This window comes from Taudactylus pleione, unplaced genomic scaffold, assembly GCF_031769625.1.
Source record: "Taudactylus pleione unplaced genomic scaffold, aTauple2 ptg000080l, whole genome shotgun sequence".
NCBI lineage: Eukaryota > Metazoa > Chordata > Amphibia > Anura > Myobatrachidae > Taudactylus > Taudactylus pleione.
Window position 1 is genome coordinate 10,280,136 of NW_028284482.1, and position 18,799 is coordinate 10,298,934.

Sequence of the window (18,799 nt, forward strand, 5' to 3'; positions counted from 1 at the left end):
CCATGGCAGGATAGACTGAAATTTACACAGACCTTTGTATTAAAAAAACCCAGCAGGGGACATCTATAACTCGTCAGAGACAGAGACTTAGTTACATAACATAATCTTCTCACTTCAGTATAAGTTGGCCAATGCCAATATATTAATTATTAACTAATTCAGGACTGACTGAGAACTAAACTGTTTAGTCAGAGTGAGTCACCTGTGGCAGAATAGCCCTCTTATCCACATTATCTACAAATTTGTAAAACAAAGTAGTTTGCAAGCTTTACCCAGATATTAGCTGGTTTAGTGATATCCTCAAGCTTAAGCTGGGTACACACTGACAGATATATTGGCCGATCAACTGATTGACCAATATATCTGGTGCCCATCGGCCAGTGTGTACCAGCGATATGTCTGTGAACGACGTCGTTCACAGACGTATCGCATTGGCTGTGATGCACATCCAATGGACAGATATATCTGCAGACATATCTGTCCATCGGCAATGCAGCTGCGGGGAGGGGGCCGGTCTGCCCCCCTGGCTAGTGGGACCCGCCCCCACCTACACACTGAACACAGATGATGGTTGTTCAGTGTGTACAAACAACCATCATCTGCGGATATATCTGCAGATCATTCGATCTGCAGATATATCAGTTTAGTGTGTACCCAGCTTAAGACACAACAGTCTATGAATAGCAACTGGCTATTATATAGTACTTTACCGCTAAACTGACAAGGAGTGGAATATAATAATATATGCATCCATAACTATACTACAGTATAGTCCATATCTACTAAATAAAAAAGATTCTACTGCAACCATAGAAACAAAGAAAATATACTTCAATCCACTAAGGATTTTATAAAAGAACCCAGATTCAGAGTAATAAGTACAGATTTTGATTAATTTATAGTTGCAATACAGTAAGAAATAGTTGTAGTGACAATGTATTAGCTTTGTGTTTTCATTTAACCACGAGATGACCTCCTGATACATAAACAACGTTTATTCTATCCTTGTATAATCATTGTGCATTGGGATATAACTTCCTCACTTCTACGTTGGAAAAGAAAGTGACTGATAGGTACGAGACACAGAAGTGGGATGTTACATATGTGTATGTATATATATATATATATATATATATATATATATATATAATATATATATTTATATATATATACAGTATATAATAAATATATATATATATAGTGATAGCTTGGGGTTAATTAGCTCGGTAGACTGGGGTCAGTGGTGCAGAGAGTAGGTGCAGAATTAGAGACCACAAGTAGCATTCCAGTTAAATAAACATAAATGGTGCTTTACTTCCAGCATGTGAAATCAGGAAACAGAAAAACAATAAACAACCTAGCTCTTGTTTAGGGCAGTAGCTCACTTCTCGAACCCTCACTATTAAAGTGCAGCTAGTCTGCAAATAAAAGTCCAAAGTCAGCTTAGCCCTGCTCCCTGCAGGTTAATACAGGCTCCGGCCTGGTCTTTAGTTGGCTGGCTGCCACAGCCTCACAGTCTGGCCTGCTTCCTTGCAGGTACCATAGCTCAGTCCCAGAGTTTGATGGCCTGCCCTGTATCTCACAGGTCTAGGCTCAGGCCTCCTGGCCCCCAATGGCTTCCTGGCACAATGAGATCTGTCTGACTGTTCTGCCTCAGTCCTCCCTGGACTGAATCCACTGGGCAGCCCTTACACAATCTCCCAGAATCCTTTTCTTCTGTGTGGGCGGATCGCTCCTGCCCCACACAGAATCTGCTGCTCACCAGTGCCATCTCTGGTGATACTGCCACAATATATATATATATATATATATATATATATATATATATATATAGTGAGGTTGTGTGTAGGGACAGCGCACAAATAAACTTGTTCCCTCTATAGGGATGATGTAAATGTGACGAAATAAAGGGTATGAAATAAAAGTCACTGATCCTTCATTTAAAGCAGTCTTCTTAGTGTTCCGTTGTGGCCAGCGGATTAGGTGATTTCTGAAAAGGGGGATTAAAAAGACATGCGCCTAATAGTGTAGTATATTTGATAAAGTGATAATTGGTGCTCAAAAATGAATGTGCGTACCAAAGGAAAGAACTTTAAAGCTTATCTGGGTTCCGATGGAATAGTTCAAAATATGGGTGGGTAGATGGGATGTCGTCTACTGGAACACCTTTGAGGGAGGCTCATTCAAGCCGGGAAAAAGAAAGTAATATAGCGTAGTATGTTTTTATATAGAAGTAGTGAGACAGGACTACAAATAGCTGCGTACCATATTTTGCAGTAAAACAAGCATGTAGTGAATGTCACCAAAGTATCTCCCAATATTCTTTTTCCTCATCAATATTCCTTGGAGGAGTAGAAACTGTGCACAGGCTTTGGGATAGACATATAATAAGTCCCCGTCAGTGCGTTTTATCAAAAGATTTATTTAACATCAGGAAACAGTTTAAAAGGGGATACAGCAAATGGGGAAAAAGGTAAATAAATAAATGCTTATCTTTCAAAATGGTACCCAGTCCTCATGGATGAGTGTCCACTATCTAGAGAGCCTGGGTCAGGGTGCCTCAACGCGTTTCGTCCAGCACGGACTTCTTCAGGAGTGGTGTAGTGGCTGGGCATTGCCTGCTATTTATACTCTAGGCAAAGAGAAGTGTGCCCTGCCAAATTGCGCCAAAAAATGGGACTTCTGCGCATGCGCAGTGTCTGGCGGCCATCTTTAATGACATCATGAATGATGTCAGTGCTAACTCGTTTTTAAGCACTGTCTATGGAGCCAAAAATAGGAGAAAGTGCTTTGATACACACACCAGCGGCTAATCTACTGGTCCAGCCGGGTGTGTATAGTTAATAACAGCTGCAGCGATGTAAGGAAAAAACGCTGTTTAAAGCTGGCGGCGGCCATTTTGTTGGTTTGAAAAAACCTTGTACCAACATGGCGGCGGCCATTTTAATGGTTTCTAATCAGCTCATAATGAGTGAAGCGGTGGCCATTTTGTTAGTTGTCTGTGAGGCAGACATAGAGACAGTTAATTCACAATAATAGCCATTTTGTAAGATCAAACATATTCACAATAATTTAAAGTAATAAAAATAAAGAATAAATAATACATAAGATGTAAAATATATAAATACAAATATATGTATAAATAAATATACATAAAAAATTAATTAAGAGAATGGTTCGGCATAATAAAAGAGCACATAAATCACAATACAATTATATACCTATTATGATAAAATTGGGTAGTAGAAACATAAAATATGTAAAATCATAAAAATAGGTAAATATGTGAAATTAATAAGATAAAAATAAGATAAAAGGAGAAGCTAAAACATTCGCATTAGCAGAACCAAAACATTTCCAAAAATTGTGTAAATATCATCAAATATTGGAAGTAACAACAAATATCAGCAATATAAACATATTACAGGAATGGTGCTATTTCATAGCTGTCATTCATGCCAGAAGGTACCATAGTGTTCAGTTCAAAGATCCAGTACATTTCCCGTTTCGAAAGTTTGTTAGCCAAATCTCCACCTCTCACGCCCAACTTCACGTGTTCAATGCCTTTGAATGTCAGGAGGTCTGGATTTGAGTCATGAGTTGTTTTAAAGTGTTTAGATACTGAATGACTCTCAATTTTATTTTTGATGTTCCTTACATGTTCCTGAATGCGGTGCTTTAAATTCCTTTTTGTTTTTCCTACATATTTTAATCCACATGGACATTCCAACAAGTAAATGACAGGTGGTGTTGCAGTTTATAAAATCTTTGATGTTGTATTGTTTTGAACACTGTACATTAGTGAATGATTTCCTGTTTGGATGTAAATACTTGCACATGTTACATTTACCACATTTATATGATCCGACACATTTCAGACTGTCCATTTTCTTTGTGTCGGTTTGTCTGATCATGCTAGGAGCCAGGATATCTTTTAGATTTCTTGCCTTCTTAAAAATGATACAAGGTTTTTCTTTTAAAACGTTACCTAAGACTGGGTCCATTTTGAGTAATTCCCAATGTTTATTCAGGACTCGTTTAATTTTGCTCTCGTCGTTACTATATTGTGTAATGAAGGGAACCATGTCCTCTTTCTTCTTTTTGTTCGTATAACTCAGGAGGTTCTCTCTTTCTAGGGCTTCTGTTCTCATTAAAGCTTTGGAAATGAGTGTTTCAGGGTAGTTACGTTCTTTAAATCTCTCGGCAAAGGTATCTAATTGTTGCAAACATATTTCCTTATTACTACAATTTCTTTTAATGCGATGAAATTGTGAGTAGGGAATGTTGTTTTTCCAGCCTTTAGTGTGTCCACTGTAGTGAAGGTAGCTGTTTGTATCTACCAACTTAATAAATGTTCTAGTTGAGATATGATTTTCAGTCCCTTTCAGAATAATGTCTAGAAATTCAATTTCGTCTTTTTGCAAGTTTGAGGTGAACTTAAGGTTAAAATCATTAATATTAATAAAATCCATAAAATCCTTAAAATCCTCCTCTTTCCCTTTCCATATAATAATAATATCATCAATATAGCGTTTGTATAGAAAGATTTTTTCTTTAAAGGGATTATCTCCATAAATGAATTCAGTCTCCCAATTACCCATAAAAAGATTTGCATAACTGGGTGCGAATATTGTGCCCATAGCGGTACCGCATATTTGCAAATAAAATTGATCTAAAAATTTTAAATAATTATGTGTTAAAATAAATAAGATCATTTCGCAAATAAAATCTTTGTGTTGGGAATCTAACAGTGGGTCTTCATCCAAGAATTTTTTACATGACTCAATACCCTTAGGATGCTGAATGCAGGTATATAGGGATTGTACATCTATAGTGGCCCATAAAAAATCATCATTCCAGGTAATGCCTTGTACTAGGTTTAAAAGACAGGTAGTGTCTTAAATATGACGGAAGCTCCTTAACATATTTGTTTAAAAAATATCTATGTACTCTGAGATATGTGAGGTCAAGGAGTCAATCCCTGCTATAATGGGTCGACCCGGTAGGTTATTCAGATTTTTATGGATTTTTGGTAAATGATAAAAGATTGGGATAACTGGATTCGATTGCATGAGGTATTGGTACTCATCTTTTGTTGTAATCCCTTTATGGAGACCGTTAACTAATGTATCTCTTAAGTAACTGACAAACTCTTCAGTGGAGTCTCTGGCAAGGGGTTTGTAAGATTTCTGATCTTCAGTGGGGTCTTGCTAGAGGCAGGTGTGGAAAAATGCTGCAAAGTAAGAATGCTTTCAAAGATACGGATGTTTATAGTTTATTTTTATCAATTAACAAAATGCAAAGTGAATGAACAGAAGAGAAATCTAAATCAAATCAATATTTGATGTGACCACCCTTTGCCTTCAAAACAGCATAAATTTTTCTAGGTACAGTCAGAGATTTTGTTAAGTTAAGACGTGCTGGTCGATCGCTCCGGCGTCTCTCTGTCTTCCAGTGCTGGGATTAAGATAGGCATTGGTATATCGCCTAACTTAAGTCCCGTGTCGGGCTTTAGACGTCGGTATTTAGACTGGCAGCATTCAGTCCGCCGGTCTAATAACTGCCTCCCGATTAACCAATCATACCAAACAGGTGACAATGATCATGATTTTCATATGTAGGTTGAAACACAGTCATTAACTGAAACAGAAACAGCTGTTTAGGAGGCTTAAAACTGGGTGAGGAACAGCCAAACTCTGCTACAAAGGGGAGGTTATGGAAGACAGTTTCATGTTACAGTTCATACACCATTATGATTATTATTATCATTTATTTATATGGCGCCACAAGTGTTCCGCAGTGCCATACAAAGTACATTAACAAATAAGTAACAGTGACTTACAATACAATACAAAGCAGGACATGGACATGTATAATAAACATTGCTATATTAGCGACCTTTACGCCCACATAAGCAGCCGAGTGTTTGTTGCCCTAGTGGGGAGTAAGAGATAAATTCAATTACAGTAGGGAGAAGCACAAGAGGGTAGAGGGCCCTGGTCGAAAGAGCTTACTTTCTTTAAGGGAGGGGCAGACGAACAGGAGTGACACAGATGGCAAGACTGAGCACAGCAACAAGACACAAGGTAATTATACTGCATCAGCAAGGTCTCTCCCAGGCAAATATTTCAAAGCAGACTGGGGTTTCAAGATGTACTGTTCAAGCTCTTTTGAAAACACACAAAGAAACCGGCAACGTTGAGGACAGTAGATGCAGTGGAAACTTAGAGCATCAGATGAAAGACACATCATGCTTACTTCCCTTTGAAATCGGAAGATGTCCAGCAGTGGCATCAGCTCAGAACTGGTGGAAACCAGTGGAACCCAGGTACACTCATCTACTGTTCGGAGAGTGGAAACAAGGCCAAGCGAATCAACTGTGCACAAAAACAGGAACTGGAGTGCAGAAAAATGGTAGCAGGTGCTCTGGACTGATGAGTCAAAATTTTACATTTTTTAATGTAACAGAAGGCAGTTTGTTCGCTGAATGGCTGGAGAGTAGTACAATTATGAGTGTCTGCAGGCAACAGTGAAGCATGGTGGAGGTTTCTGACAAGTTTGTGGCTGCATTTCAGCAAATGGAGTTGGGGATTTGGGGCCTGATTCAGACCCGCTCGCGAGCGCTCGAAAGCGGGTCGATGGTGGCCCAGTGCACACGTGTGGCACACACCACGCGTGTGCGCAAGCCCCATAGCGAGTGTGAACTTCACTCGCTCCGGGGCTCGCAACAAAACGGGATGGCTGTCGATGTTGTTTTGTATGCGGGTAGGGGTGGTGGCTGCACAAACGGAGGCGTTCCTGAAGGAATGCCTGCCGTTTGTGGGCGGCCCTACTGACATCACTCGTGATGTTAGTAGTGGACTTCCTGCTCTATTAGAGTAGGAAGTCCACTCTGCATTGCGAGTGCTGAGACCCTACCTTAAGGTCTACTTGCAATGCCGATGGTCGCGATAATCGCGACCATAGCCAGGCCGCTCGCACAAGCTGTGGGTGGACACCCACAGCTGTGCGAGCGGCCTGGAGGCCGGAAAAAAACAAAAAAAAGAACGCCCTGATTCAGAGTGAGCACTCGCAAACAGCGAGAGCCTCTGAGTCAGGCCCTTGGTCAGGATTAATGGTGTCCTCAATGCCGAAAAACAAAGGCAGGTACTTATCCATCATGCTATACCATCAGTGAGGCGTCTGATTGGCTCCAAATTTATTCGCAGCAGGACATTGATCCCAAACATACAGCCAGTGTCATTGAAAACTATCTTCAGCGTAAAGAAGATCAAAGATTCCTGGAAGTGATGATATGGCCCTGATCTCAACACCGTCGAGTCTGTCTGGGATTACATTAAGAGACAGAAGGATTTAAGCAAGCCTACATCAGTGACAAGCAGTGAGATCAATGGCTGGGAGGCACACATGTATAAAAACAGTTTTTATTTAAAAACTCTAGGAGAGGGGTGAAGGGTGCTGTGCTAGGAGAGGGGAGCTGTGCCCCTCTTCAAGCCAGGCACCCTTCTCACAGCACAGCACCCATCACCCCAGCCCTCACCCAGCACAGCACCACCATCTCCCAGCACAGCACGGTGTTAGTACCCCTCACCTGACCCAGCACCCCTATCCCAGCCCAACACCCCTCACCCAACACTGCAGCCCTCACTCAGCCCAGCACCCCTCTCCCAGGACAGCATACTGTAGATCAGAGCACCCATCACCCCTCTCACAGCACAGCACCCATCTTCAGCGTACCGTCCCAGAGCCAGACCGGAGGGGGTTTATCGTCTATATATCTTCTATATATATATTATTATTATCATCCTTTATTTATATGGCACCACAGGGGTCCGCAGCGCCTTATGAAGTACATAAACAAATGAGCACACAAGACAAGTACATAGACAAATGATAACATAAGAAAAACAGTTATTAACAGTACAAACAATGCAGGACAAATACACGATTTATACATTGCTGCATAACACTTTAATAACCAAGGGTTAGGTGCTGTTGTAAATTAAAGTAGGAGTAAGTGAAGGAGAAGCACATGAGGGAAGAGGGCCCTACTCGTGAGAGCTTACATTCTAAAGGGGAGGGGGCAGACAAACAGGGGTGACACAGATGGGCTGGATTGTGAGGAAGGAACATGGAGTAGTGGGTCACGCATACCCAACGACATACTGATAGGACAGTAACATCATAAGTACACGGGGATTTTCACCCTAATGGTGCATACACACGATCAGATTTTTCCTTCAGATATGAACGATAACGATTTAAAAATCGTTCAGTCGTTCATATCTGAAGGAAAATCGTTCATATCTGACATGCCTGAACGAGGGACGATCAACGATGCGCGTTCCCGTTTGTCAGATAACGATATCTGACATCTGATGGGTTTGCAGTCAGACTTGGACGATTCCATTCATTTAAATGCAGTCAAAAATCGTTCAATCGTTAAAATCGTTCAAATCGTTCAAAACTTTGGTAAAATCGTTCAAATTGTTCAAATCGTTCAATCGTTCAGTCGTTCATCTGACAAATCTGACAAGTCTGACAAATCTGACCGTGTGTACGCTCCATAAGTGTTGATTTCACTGCATAACTTCCCTTGTAATGCAAATATTTGACCTCTGTTTATTTTGTTGAATTCAGCTTTAAATTTCCTTTCATTTGATATATGAATCATTGCACTGCATGCAGTATAACAGTTTTTATAAGCATTCGAAGTTGAAAAACATTAAAATTTAAAAAAGTGTCCGCAATTTTGGCCACCACTGTATACCAAATGTATATATTATATATAACATACACACTAACACATACACATATACAGTATACACACACTAAAACATACTGTATACACAATACATACACATAAATATAAACACATTCATACACATATATACACACACTAACACATATACTGTATACACACTAACACATACAGTACATAAAGACCAACACATTTATACACATATATACACACACTAACACATACATACACACTAGAACATTACACATGCATACTTACACTTTTGAGGCAGCAGCTGCAGGTTGCTAATGGGGGCAGGCATCGCGCATCATTAGGCCCCGTCCCCTTACCAAGTAAGGTCATGATTTGTGGGTAAATTTGGTGTGGGATTTGTCATTTTGGATCTGCCCCACTGGAGCTAGAGTAGGAGGAATTCGGTCTGTCAGGAGGGTGTTTCTAGGTACTCAGAAACTCTCCCTGCATGCGCTAGTGCCCCCAGTCTCCTCCTGTTCTTTCCCGTTCCTTCTATTTCTTCATGTACCCCTGTGCAGACATTCCATGTGGCTTCTGATGTGCGACCACAGCTTTCTTTTTTTTTATGTGACAGTCACCAGCTGGTGTTGTGGATGAGCCTCAGTTCAGGCCTAGGGGTAAATTTTCTAAAGTGAGAGTTTTTAGAAGTGGAAATTTTGCCCATAGCAACCAATCAGATTCTAGCTATTATTTTCTAGAATTTGCTAGTTAAATGTTAAGTAGAATCTGATTGGTTTCTATGGGCAACATCTCCACTTCTAAAAACACTCATTGTAGTAAATATACCTCCTAGTGAGAGAATTGGTTTGGAGTGAGAGAGTGCTGGGTGACTGGGGGCAGTTAGAGGCAGTGGCGTAACTACAGAGGGTGCAGTTGCTATGGGGCCCGCCGCTTGTGAGGGCCCGAGTTCCAGCATCTGCATTTTTTTATTAGAAAGTTTATTTAATCCGGCACTGTACTCTCTGTAGTTATGCCGGCCGGGCCTACTGGCACTGCTTTTGGGTCTCACCAGGAGACGGAACCCGGATCCATACTGAGGAGAGCCGCCTGCAGCCGCCTGCTAGAAGACTCGCGAGATGATGACGACCTGCCATCACATGAGTGACAGTCCAGGAAGGAGAAGCACAGCGTCCAGCATTCAGGTGAGACACGGCTGAGTCCTCCTCACTGCAGATGGTGTACCGCGGTCAGCAGTGGTAATAGGGAGGTAGTCAGTTGATGTGGGGAGCGGTTCCGGTAGGCAGCAGCGGTAATATAATTAATTGCCCGTCGTCACTGCCCTTAGCAGCTAAAATGCCCCTGGCGAGAGATAGCCAATCGATGTGGGGAGAGGGGGCTGAAGAAGGGACTCAGAGGTGGTGTCTCGGGGAAGGACCACAAAATGTAGCCCGCAGCATGTAAAGGAGCAGCAGTGAGTTCCATGATTTTGAATCATGTCACTGTTCTCTCTAATCCCTCGGGGGTCTAAAAACATGTTGGGAGTTTGCATTATAGTACCAAATTGGGTGGGATTATAATGCAGACATTGTGGAGCCAGCAGGCGGTGCTACATGGTGAGAGGAGCTACAGGGTGAGGGGCACTGTGGTGTATAACTGACTTGGGGGGGGGGCCCTTATAAATTTTACTATGGGGCCCAAAAAGTTGTAGTTACACCCCTGGTTAGAGTTGTTCTAATAGTTGCATTGTACCTCACTGCAACATATGTGAGGTATATGTTCTAATAGTTGCATTGTACCTCACTGCAAAATAAGTGTGAGTTGTCATCACGGTGGTGGGGGTTGTTTAGTGTGCCTACATAAGACTGACATTAGTCGCTTTATATAATAAATATTTCGTACATTTAGGGTAGTCTATATTATTAGCATCTTGTTGTTGTATTTAAAGTACTTTTCAACTATTAGTAGATTTTCCTGAGACAGTCTCAATCAAAAGACAGAGGGCCTAATTCAGATATGCACGCTATGTTGATGCCGCATACAAGTGGACGATATTTTAAATCTGCTTATGCGTCCGAGTAAAACTTCACATGTGTCCCAATGGTTACCGTCGGGAGACGCAGAACAAATTTGGATGCAGAGAGAGGCAATTTCAGTCATCAAATTTGATATATTTTATATTTTACAGCCTCCCACAGGTGTCATCGTTGTCCCTTCTTCTGTATTCTTTGTATTATGCCGTTTCCTTCCATGGAATACATTTGGTTTGTCGACAGTCAATAAGTCGGCAAATAATGTGAACAGGAGAATGTCGATGTCATAAAACCAGCACGGTTGTAATGTTAGTTAAATCACTGCAACCGCATCGGCAGTATAACTTTAAGCATATTCGTAAAGCATCATGTTTAAAGTTATACTGCTATACTATATAAAGTTATACTGCGTTAAGTAACATTTAAGAAAGGAAAGAAGACTCTTCGTTGGAGGCACTCTTGTAGGTGTGTAAATAAATTAAAACTTATGAGGTTAGAATATATGGGTTGTAATATATAAAGGTTGCTCACAGCGGAGCATCACATGGCTTGATAATCAATAAAGTCAATATTTTTACCCTTAATATATTGGCTGTAGGGAATACACATTAAAGATGGATACAAATTATTTGAGTTTATGGACTTAACTCACTGCGAGGCACGCTTAGTTTAACCTTTAGTAGGTTGAGAGAATCCAGGTGAAAGACAGTTGGAGATGCACTTCTGCTTTCGTGACAGTAACCACCCGTCTGTGCTGGTGTCAGTCGACAGTGCAGCACAAGCCTGGGGAAGGGGGGTCCCGAAGAGAGAGCGTGAAGTTGGAGTGCCTGACAAAATGTGCAGCAGTCTGTATGAAGATGATACTGTGTGTGTCTCAGCAGTACCTCCACAATGTAAGCCACTTTTACCCTCTTGTCTTGGTGGGATACCTTATTTAATTAGTGCCTCCACCAAGCTGCGTTAATAGATGTGTGTTACGGGCTTGATCTACTGTATTTATAGTAAATACAGTAGATCACCCTGTACAGAACATTTAAAAAATTCAATCACAGTTTACTAGTAAATGACACTTGGTTACAATATAAAGTTTCTTTATTTAACTAGAAATCTTCACCAAAAAGGTACAAAGCTTAGTTCGTCACAGGATGCTTTAGATGACCCACAGGTAAAATGATATGCATTTAGTTATCAACACATATTGGATATAACCTTCACTCCCCCTATGCACATTAGTTATGACAGGTTCTATATGGACTAAATGTAAATATTTATGGGATTTACAAAACAGCACGTGCTTATGCAATACATTACATATATTAACTCCTGACCACAATCCCTTAGCAAATGAATACTATTCTAGTAAATTATACCTTATTCTAAATTTGTATTCTAAATAATGACAGTCCCTACTTAAATGCAACTAAAGTATACCACAACTTATTTAACGCTACCCTCTAAATAATTTCTTATACTGCAGTATAAGCCTTAGAATTTCATATACTTTTAATGTCTCAGCATTGTGTCAGTAATGGTGGTGCACATATAAATTCTCATTTAGTCTCCTCTATCTGTCACTGATCTAGCAGTAGGCTTGTAAGGTGTCTTTAGTACATGTGCTGAGCTGATTTGTGCTGCTGTACTGTCTGCTGCTTTGCCATTTGCACCTGAATGTGTGCAGGTCTGTGGTAGTGACAGGTTCCTTTCTTGTCTCTCAAGCAGACTTTAATAGAAGAGGTTAGTGTGTGGAGAGCTGCAATGGTTCTGTGTAAACAATTTCTGAGGTGTCTATTTATGGTGTCCAGGCTCATTGATATACAGCATTATATAGCCACTGATCTATCCTTTGCTGCCTGTAACCCTCTGTAATGAATCACTCTCTGCACTGCTGTGTGTGAGGTATTTTAATGTTACCTCATAGATCAAACTGTCTCTGTTAGGCTCTCTCCAATAGCTGCTTCTGTCAGATCACACATCTCTCTGTCATGACACTCTGGGTGGCGTCTTTTCTTTTCCGTCCAGCCCCTTCTCAGCAGAGCCACAGCTCTAAGCCAGTCAGTGCTGACATCATGAGGGGATTGGATAAGAAAATGGAGTCTGCCTAGCCACAATCTTCTCTCCCCCAGCAGCAGAGATCCTTTACATATAGTTGTGAACAGGTAAAACTGAGCTTAGCCAGAGTCTAACTGCTCTCCCTCTGAAGACCTGACACTCACCACAGGAGTCCCTCTCTCCTCTGACTGACAGGAGCATGGGGCTTGTTTTTCTTTTATCCAAGTCCTGTCTAAGCCCTGGATGTGTCACGCACCTGGCTCATTAGTCCTTGTCAGTAATAAAACTGTCACAGCAAAAGGACACTCCAGAAACCTTAAGGCTGCAATTTAACCCATTCCATCACCACAATGCGCCATAACAGTTTACTGAGAAGAATAAATCAAACATAAAATGCATTAAATAGTATGTACACAGTTTATTTAAAAATTATATATATATATCTTATAGTCTTATAAAATAAACATTGTCTATAAAACTATAACCAAGCATTACACTCTCCCCCCGATGTGCTGACACCAAGAGCTATGAATTGGGGGCTGTACACCATAAACAAATAACTAATTATATCAATCACATCAAAAGCTACTTTTTACCCCTTGGATAGCCATCCAAAATAAGGCCAGGAGTAAACTATATTATGGTGTACTATACAAAACATCTCTGATGGATTACTCAATATATTGTAAGTTAGAATTGTGGGGGGTCTTATATTTCTTTTTGAATGGGAAAGATCCTCCCCAGAAACACTATCTGCAAATTCTGCAACTGGACCAGAATTTTCTACATCTCTTACCTCAAATTCACTCATTGTAGGTGGGGATTTCAAAGGGGACTCAGGCAAAAGGTCAACTGTATAATTTTCTGAACTTCCACCCATTTAGCCATTGCTGGCTAGATATAAAATATAAAAAAAAACCCTAACTTTCCATCTAAAAAGTCATTTACATCAGAGGAGAAATCAATCCTGCACTCAGATGTTGTTTTTTACTCTTTTTCAAAGATTCTCTGTTTGCTTCAGGTTCCAGCGAAGGATCAGGGGTAAATCTAACCTCCCTTCCAATATGGAGGAGGTGCTGCCAGTGGTAAGTTTTTATAGGGCAAGGTGCTCCCTCCCGCTTAATTTTGTAAGATGGGCAGCCAGACAGCTGCTCCACCACAATATAAGGTTCGGATCGCCACCTATTGCTTAATTAAAATTTTTGGGAAGGACCTAAATTCCGGACAAAAACTTTATCCCCGGGAAGCAGTATTCAATCCCTTCCCTTTCAGTCATAACAGGCCTTGTTTTTCTCCCCCAACTTTCTTGCAGCAATTTGAGCAAGCTGATGGGCCATCATGAGGTCTCTCCACAGTTGTTTTACATATTTGGTGTGTGGCATAAAACCTGTCACGCATGATGAAATGCCTAAACAGATGTCGATAGTAGACGAGCCTCTCTCCCAAACATTAATCGGTAAGGGGAGTATCCCGTAGCTTCATTCTTAGTACAGTTGTAAGCATGTACTAACTGGTATATGTACCGACCCCACTGAGACCTTTGACTAGGATACAGCATATTGAGGAGAATGCAATTGAATCTTTCAGGCTGTGGGTCTACTTGTGGATGGTGTGTGGATACCTCACACAACTCCCGGATAAGCTGACTTTCAAAATCCCACCCCTGATCATAATGTAAATGGGCAGGGAGACCGTAATGTATGAAAAATCTTCCCACAGGATTTTCTCCACAGTTATAGCCTTTTGGTTCCTTGTTAAGTATGCTTGTGAATAGCGTGTGAAGTTATCCGTGAATACCAAGATGTTAAATGTCTTTCCTGCTTCAGACTCAATGGTCAAATAATCAACACACCAAATCCATGGGTCCATCGGAAGTTATATTTGTAAGAGGAGCGTTCCTCCCAGGTAAAGCCTTTCTGAGAACGCAATTCCCACATGTCTCACAGTACTTGGTTACCTCAGTTCTCATCCTTGGCCAATAGAAATGGTCAGATATGAGCCCGAAAGTCTTGTCGACTCCAAAGTGGCCATGGTCATCATGTAAGGACTTGAAAACCAAAGAGCAGAATTTCTCTGGAAGACCCATCTGGCTCCTTATTCTTCCTCCATTAGCCATCACTTTACTATATAGCATTCTATTTCTCAAGAATAATCTACTGTATTGACGGCTCAAGACCCTAGCCCTCTCATTTGCTAGTTCCTATGGTGGATATCTATCACCTTTATTAACTGCTTTCCATATATCTTGACTATATGGATCCCTCCGCTGTTCACTTTCAATTTGACTCTGGCTCATCCTATGGAGTTCACCTAACTCCATTTGTGACAACCAGCAATAGGCAAATGGGAGTGCTTGCCCTGTGGCTCCCAAAGATGCAGCATGATCTCCTGCAAATTGAAAAGATTACATCAGATAACAAAGTCCTTTCACTTCTGCTTTAGAAACTTCAATCCATTCCTCTATTTGGTGACTCAAGGGGTCATGTTTTAATCTAGATAAGGTGTCAGCATCTATGTTCTTGTCTCCAGGTCTGTATTTCAATTGAAATTTATAGACAGACAATGCAGCCAGCCATCTATGTCCTGTGGCATCCAATTTAGCTGTGTCTGAACATATGTTAGTGTATTGTTATCGGTGTGGACCTCATACAACTTATCCATGACTGCCCATTTTAAAGCCAGAAACTCCAGCTTATGAGCCGGGTAATTCTGCTCACTGGGAACCAGTCCCCTGCTGATATATGATACAGAGCATAGTTCAGAATCATATTTTTGGTAGAGGACTCCACCCAACCCCTCGAAGTATGCATCAATATGCAACACGTATGGTTTGGTGGGATCAGCATAAGTCAAAACTGGAGAATGAGTCAAACTTCTCGAAGTCTTGGAAGGCTGGGACATTGGGATATCCACCGTCCTCCAAACTCATCATTTATCTGATGGAAGGGACCCAGTTTTCCTTTCTTGGTGGAGGGATATCCTTTGGTTAGATAGGTCAAAGGCCTGGCAATCTTGGAATACTGTGGAAGAAAACAGCGGTAATAACTACAGAATCCTAAAAAGGATCACAGTTTCTTAAGCTTGGTGGGTCTTGGCCATTCCCTCACAGCTTCCACCTTGGAAGGATCAGTGGCTAATCCTTCGCGACTCTCACTATTGCCTATGCACGTCACATCCTTTTGACAGTCTGCACTTTTCTAATGAGAGTTTGAATCCATGACTCAATAACCGATCCAGCACAAGAGTCTCTGATTGTAGTCTTCAAGTGTCCGACCAAAGACTATCACATCATCCAAATAGACTACTACCTCTCTGGTATTCATGTCTCCAACCACCTTCTCCATACTCCTCTGAAAAGTAGCTGGGGCACCTTTTAGCTGGTGCATCCGCAAAAATTTGAAGAATCCCAAAGGGCAAATGAATGCCGTTTTCTCTGCATCTTTCAGATCCATCGAAATTTGGTAGAAGCCACTTTTGAGGTCTAATACGGAGAACCATTGGCTCCCATGCAGACAAATCAAAGCTTTGTCAACCTTTGGAACAGCATACAGATCGGCAATGGTCCTCTTGTTAAGTGTGCAGTAATCAATGCACATATTCACATCACCGTTTTTTTTTTTCATGTGACCACGATTGGTGATGCATATGAGCTTTCAGATTCAGCATTCATGTCATTGTTCAACAGTTCCAAATGTTGATGAATATCCTCTAAATCACCTGGCGCCATCCTCCGAGACCTTTCCATAAAAGGGGTGTCATCGGTCATCGGTGGCTAATCCTAGATCCCACTTGTGCTGTGAAAAGGCTTTTCCTCTGCAGCTCAACTCTTCCACCAGTCGACTCTGGTCATCACTAGATAGGTCACTTCCATGGAAGCATGTGTCGAAATCAATCTTGGTCCAAATATATGCTTTGGGACATTCCTCTTCCTCAATCTTTTGATAAAGCTTCAGGCAAGTTGGATGAATATTCAAAGTCTATGAGTAAGTCACTCCCCCTACTTCCCTGCACCATTGTGCCAATGTCTTGAATAAGTTAGCATTTGTTCCAATGATGACAGGAACACTTTGATCTTCTCAATAAGCAAAGGTAAGGTAAGGATGCTGGTAAGTTACATCACCATCTCCCTGCAAAGGCATTACTGTCATGATGTGAACAAGCCCTCTAGGCGAAACGATTGTCATCTCTACCTTTAACAAGGACGCAGCTGCCTCTATTGGAATGCAACTGCTAAAGCAAAGCCTATGCAGGGAGATGGTGATGTAACTTACCAGCGTCCTTACTTTACCTTTGCTTATTGAGAGAGTACAGTATCATCTGCATTCAGGCCACTGCACATTTTGTCAGACACTCCAATTTCGAGCTCTCTCATTGGGACCTCCCCTGGCTTGTGCTGCACAGTCGGCTGACACCAGCACAGATGGGTGGTTACTGTCACGACAGCAGAAGTGCATCTCCAAGTGTCTTTCACCCCAGGCAGGGCCACTGTACTCTCTCATCTATCACCTTCTACTCTATGTATGGTGGTTAGAAACAGAAGTAAAAGGGGATTCACCTACCTGGAATTTCTCAACCTTCTAAGGGTTAAAATAAGCATGTCTCGTAGTGCGTTAAGTCCATAAACTCACAACAGATAAACTCAAATTCTTTTTATCCATCTTTAATGTGTATTCCCTACAGCCAATGGGCAACCTATATATATTAAAAAATGTGTTTACTATGATTGTTCTGTACTGTCAGTTTTGAGATATAAAAATGTATCTACTGCTGGCAAATTGTATGTAACATTCTTACACTTGGTGTCGGGGTCTGACTCTGGTGATCTTTAGTCTGGGGACTGGTGTGATGACCTAGTCACGAGATTCCAGTCCAGAGACTGAGAGTCAAGGGAACTAGGTGGGGAAGCAGCAGGAAAACACTGGAGGGTGTAGGTAGTGGCGGATACAGGGAACACTAGGGAGTATCGGTAGAGACCAATGTAGAGCACAGGTAACACGGGACAGAATATCAGTGAATATTACTGAAGAGTGTCACGTAGGGAAATGTCACTGAGGAGTATCACGTAGAGTGTCACTGAAGGGTATCACGTAGAGAATGTCACTGAAAATGTCACGTAGAGAATATCACTGAAAGTGTCACGAAGAGGATGTCTCGTAGAGGATACACTGGAGAAGACACAGAGGATTCACTGGAGTAGAATGCTAAAGGCAAAACTCGGTTGATGTACTAAGTACACACACTGGTGATCAAGATGCAGGGGAGGCACAGAAGTAGAATACTTGAAATTAGTACCCGGATGATGTACTGAGTACACACCCTGGTGATCAAGATGTGGGTAAAGCACTGTAGAATACTTGAAATTACTATACGGATGATGTACTGAGTGCCCACTGTCACAGCCGAAGCGGGTTGAGGCTGTGTTCCCGGGCTGGGTCCTGGATCAGTTTGGTTGGACACAGGTGCTCTCAGAAGAAGGCTGGGTCTGATGAAGTTCCTTCGCATGAAGGAACAAATAGTCAAGAGAATCCTACAGGAAGAACTAGAGGAATGACTGGTACGCCGGCTACAGACGGTGAGTACTGGACTCTGGGTATAATGGAGGACGGCGGTAGCACGGGAGCAACTTGGAGCAGCTGGGAAGCCATAAGGTGATGGTGGTAGCACGGTCGCTACACGGTGCGGCTAGGGAGCCGTATGAGAATGGTGGTAGCATGGATGCTACACAGTGCGGCTAGGGAGCCATATGAGAATGGTGGTAGTATGGACGCTACACAGTGCGGCTAGGGATCCGTATGAGAATGTTGGTAGCACGGATGCTACACGGTGCAGCTAGGGAGCCATATGAGAATGGTGGTAGCAACACTTTAGGAAGCTCAGTGAGGAGGCTCACTTAGAAAACTAAGGGGACTTGTTGCACTGGCAACTTGATACTGATCCAGGAAGTCCTTTTATCAGAACTGCAGGATGCTGATTGGCTGAGTGCTGAGGAGGAACTGTACCATTGGTG

General features: G+C 41.7%; 1 protein-coding gene across 1 annotated transcript in view; it reads right to left on the reverse strand.

The window, feature by feature from the left end:
- The window catches only part of MEI1 (meiotic double-stranded break formation protein 1), a 464,883-nt gene that overhangs the window by 101,586 nt on the left and 344,498 nt on the right, over positions 1–18,799 (reverse strand). The gene's annotated exons all lie outside the window — the stretch shown is intronic.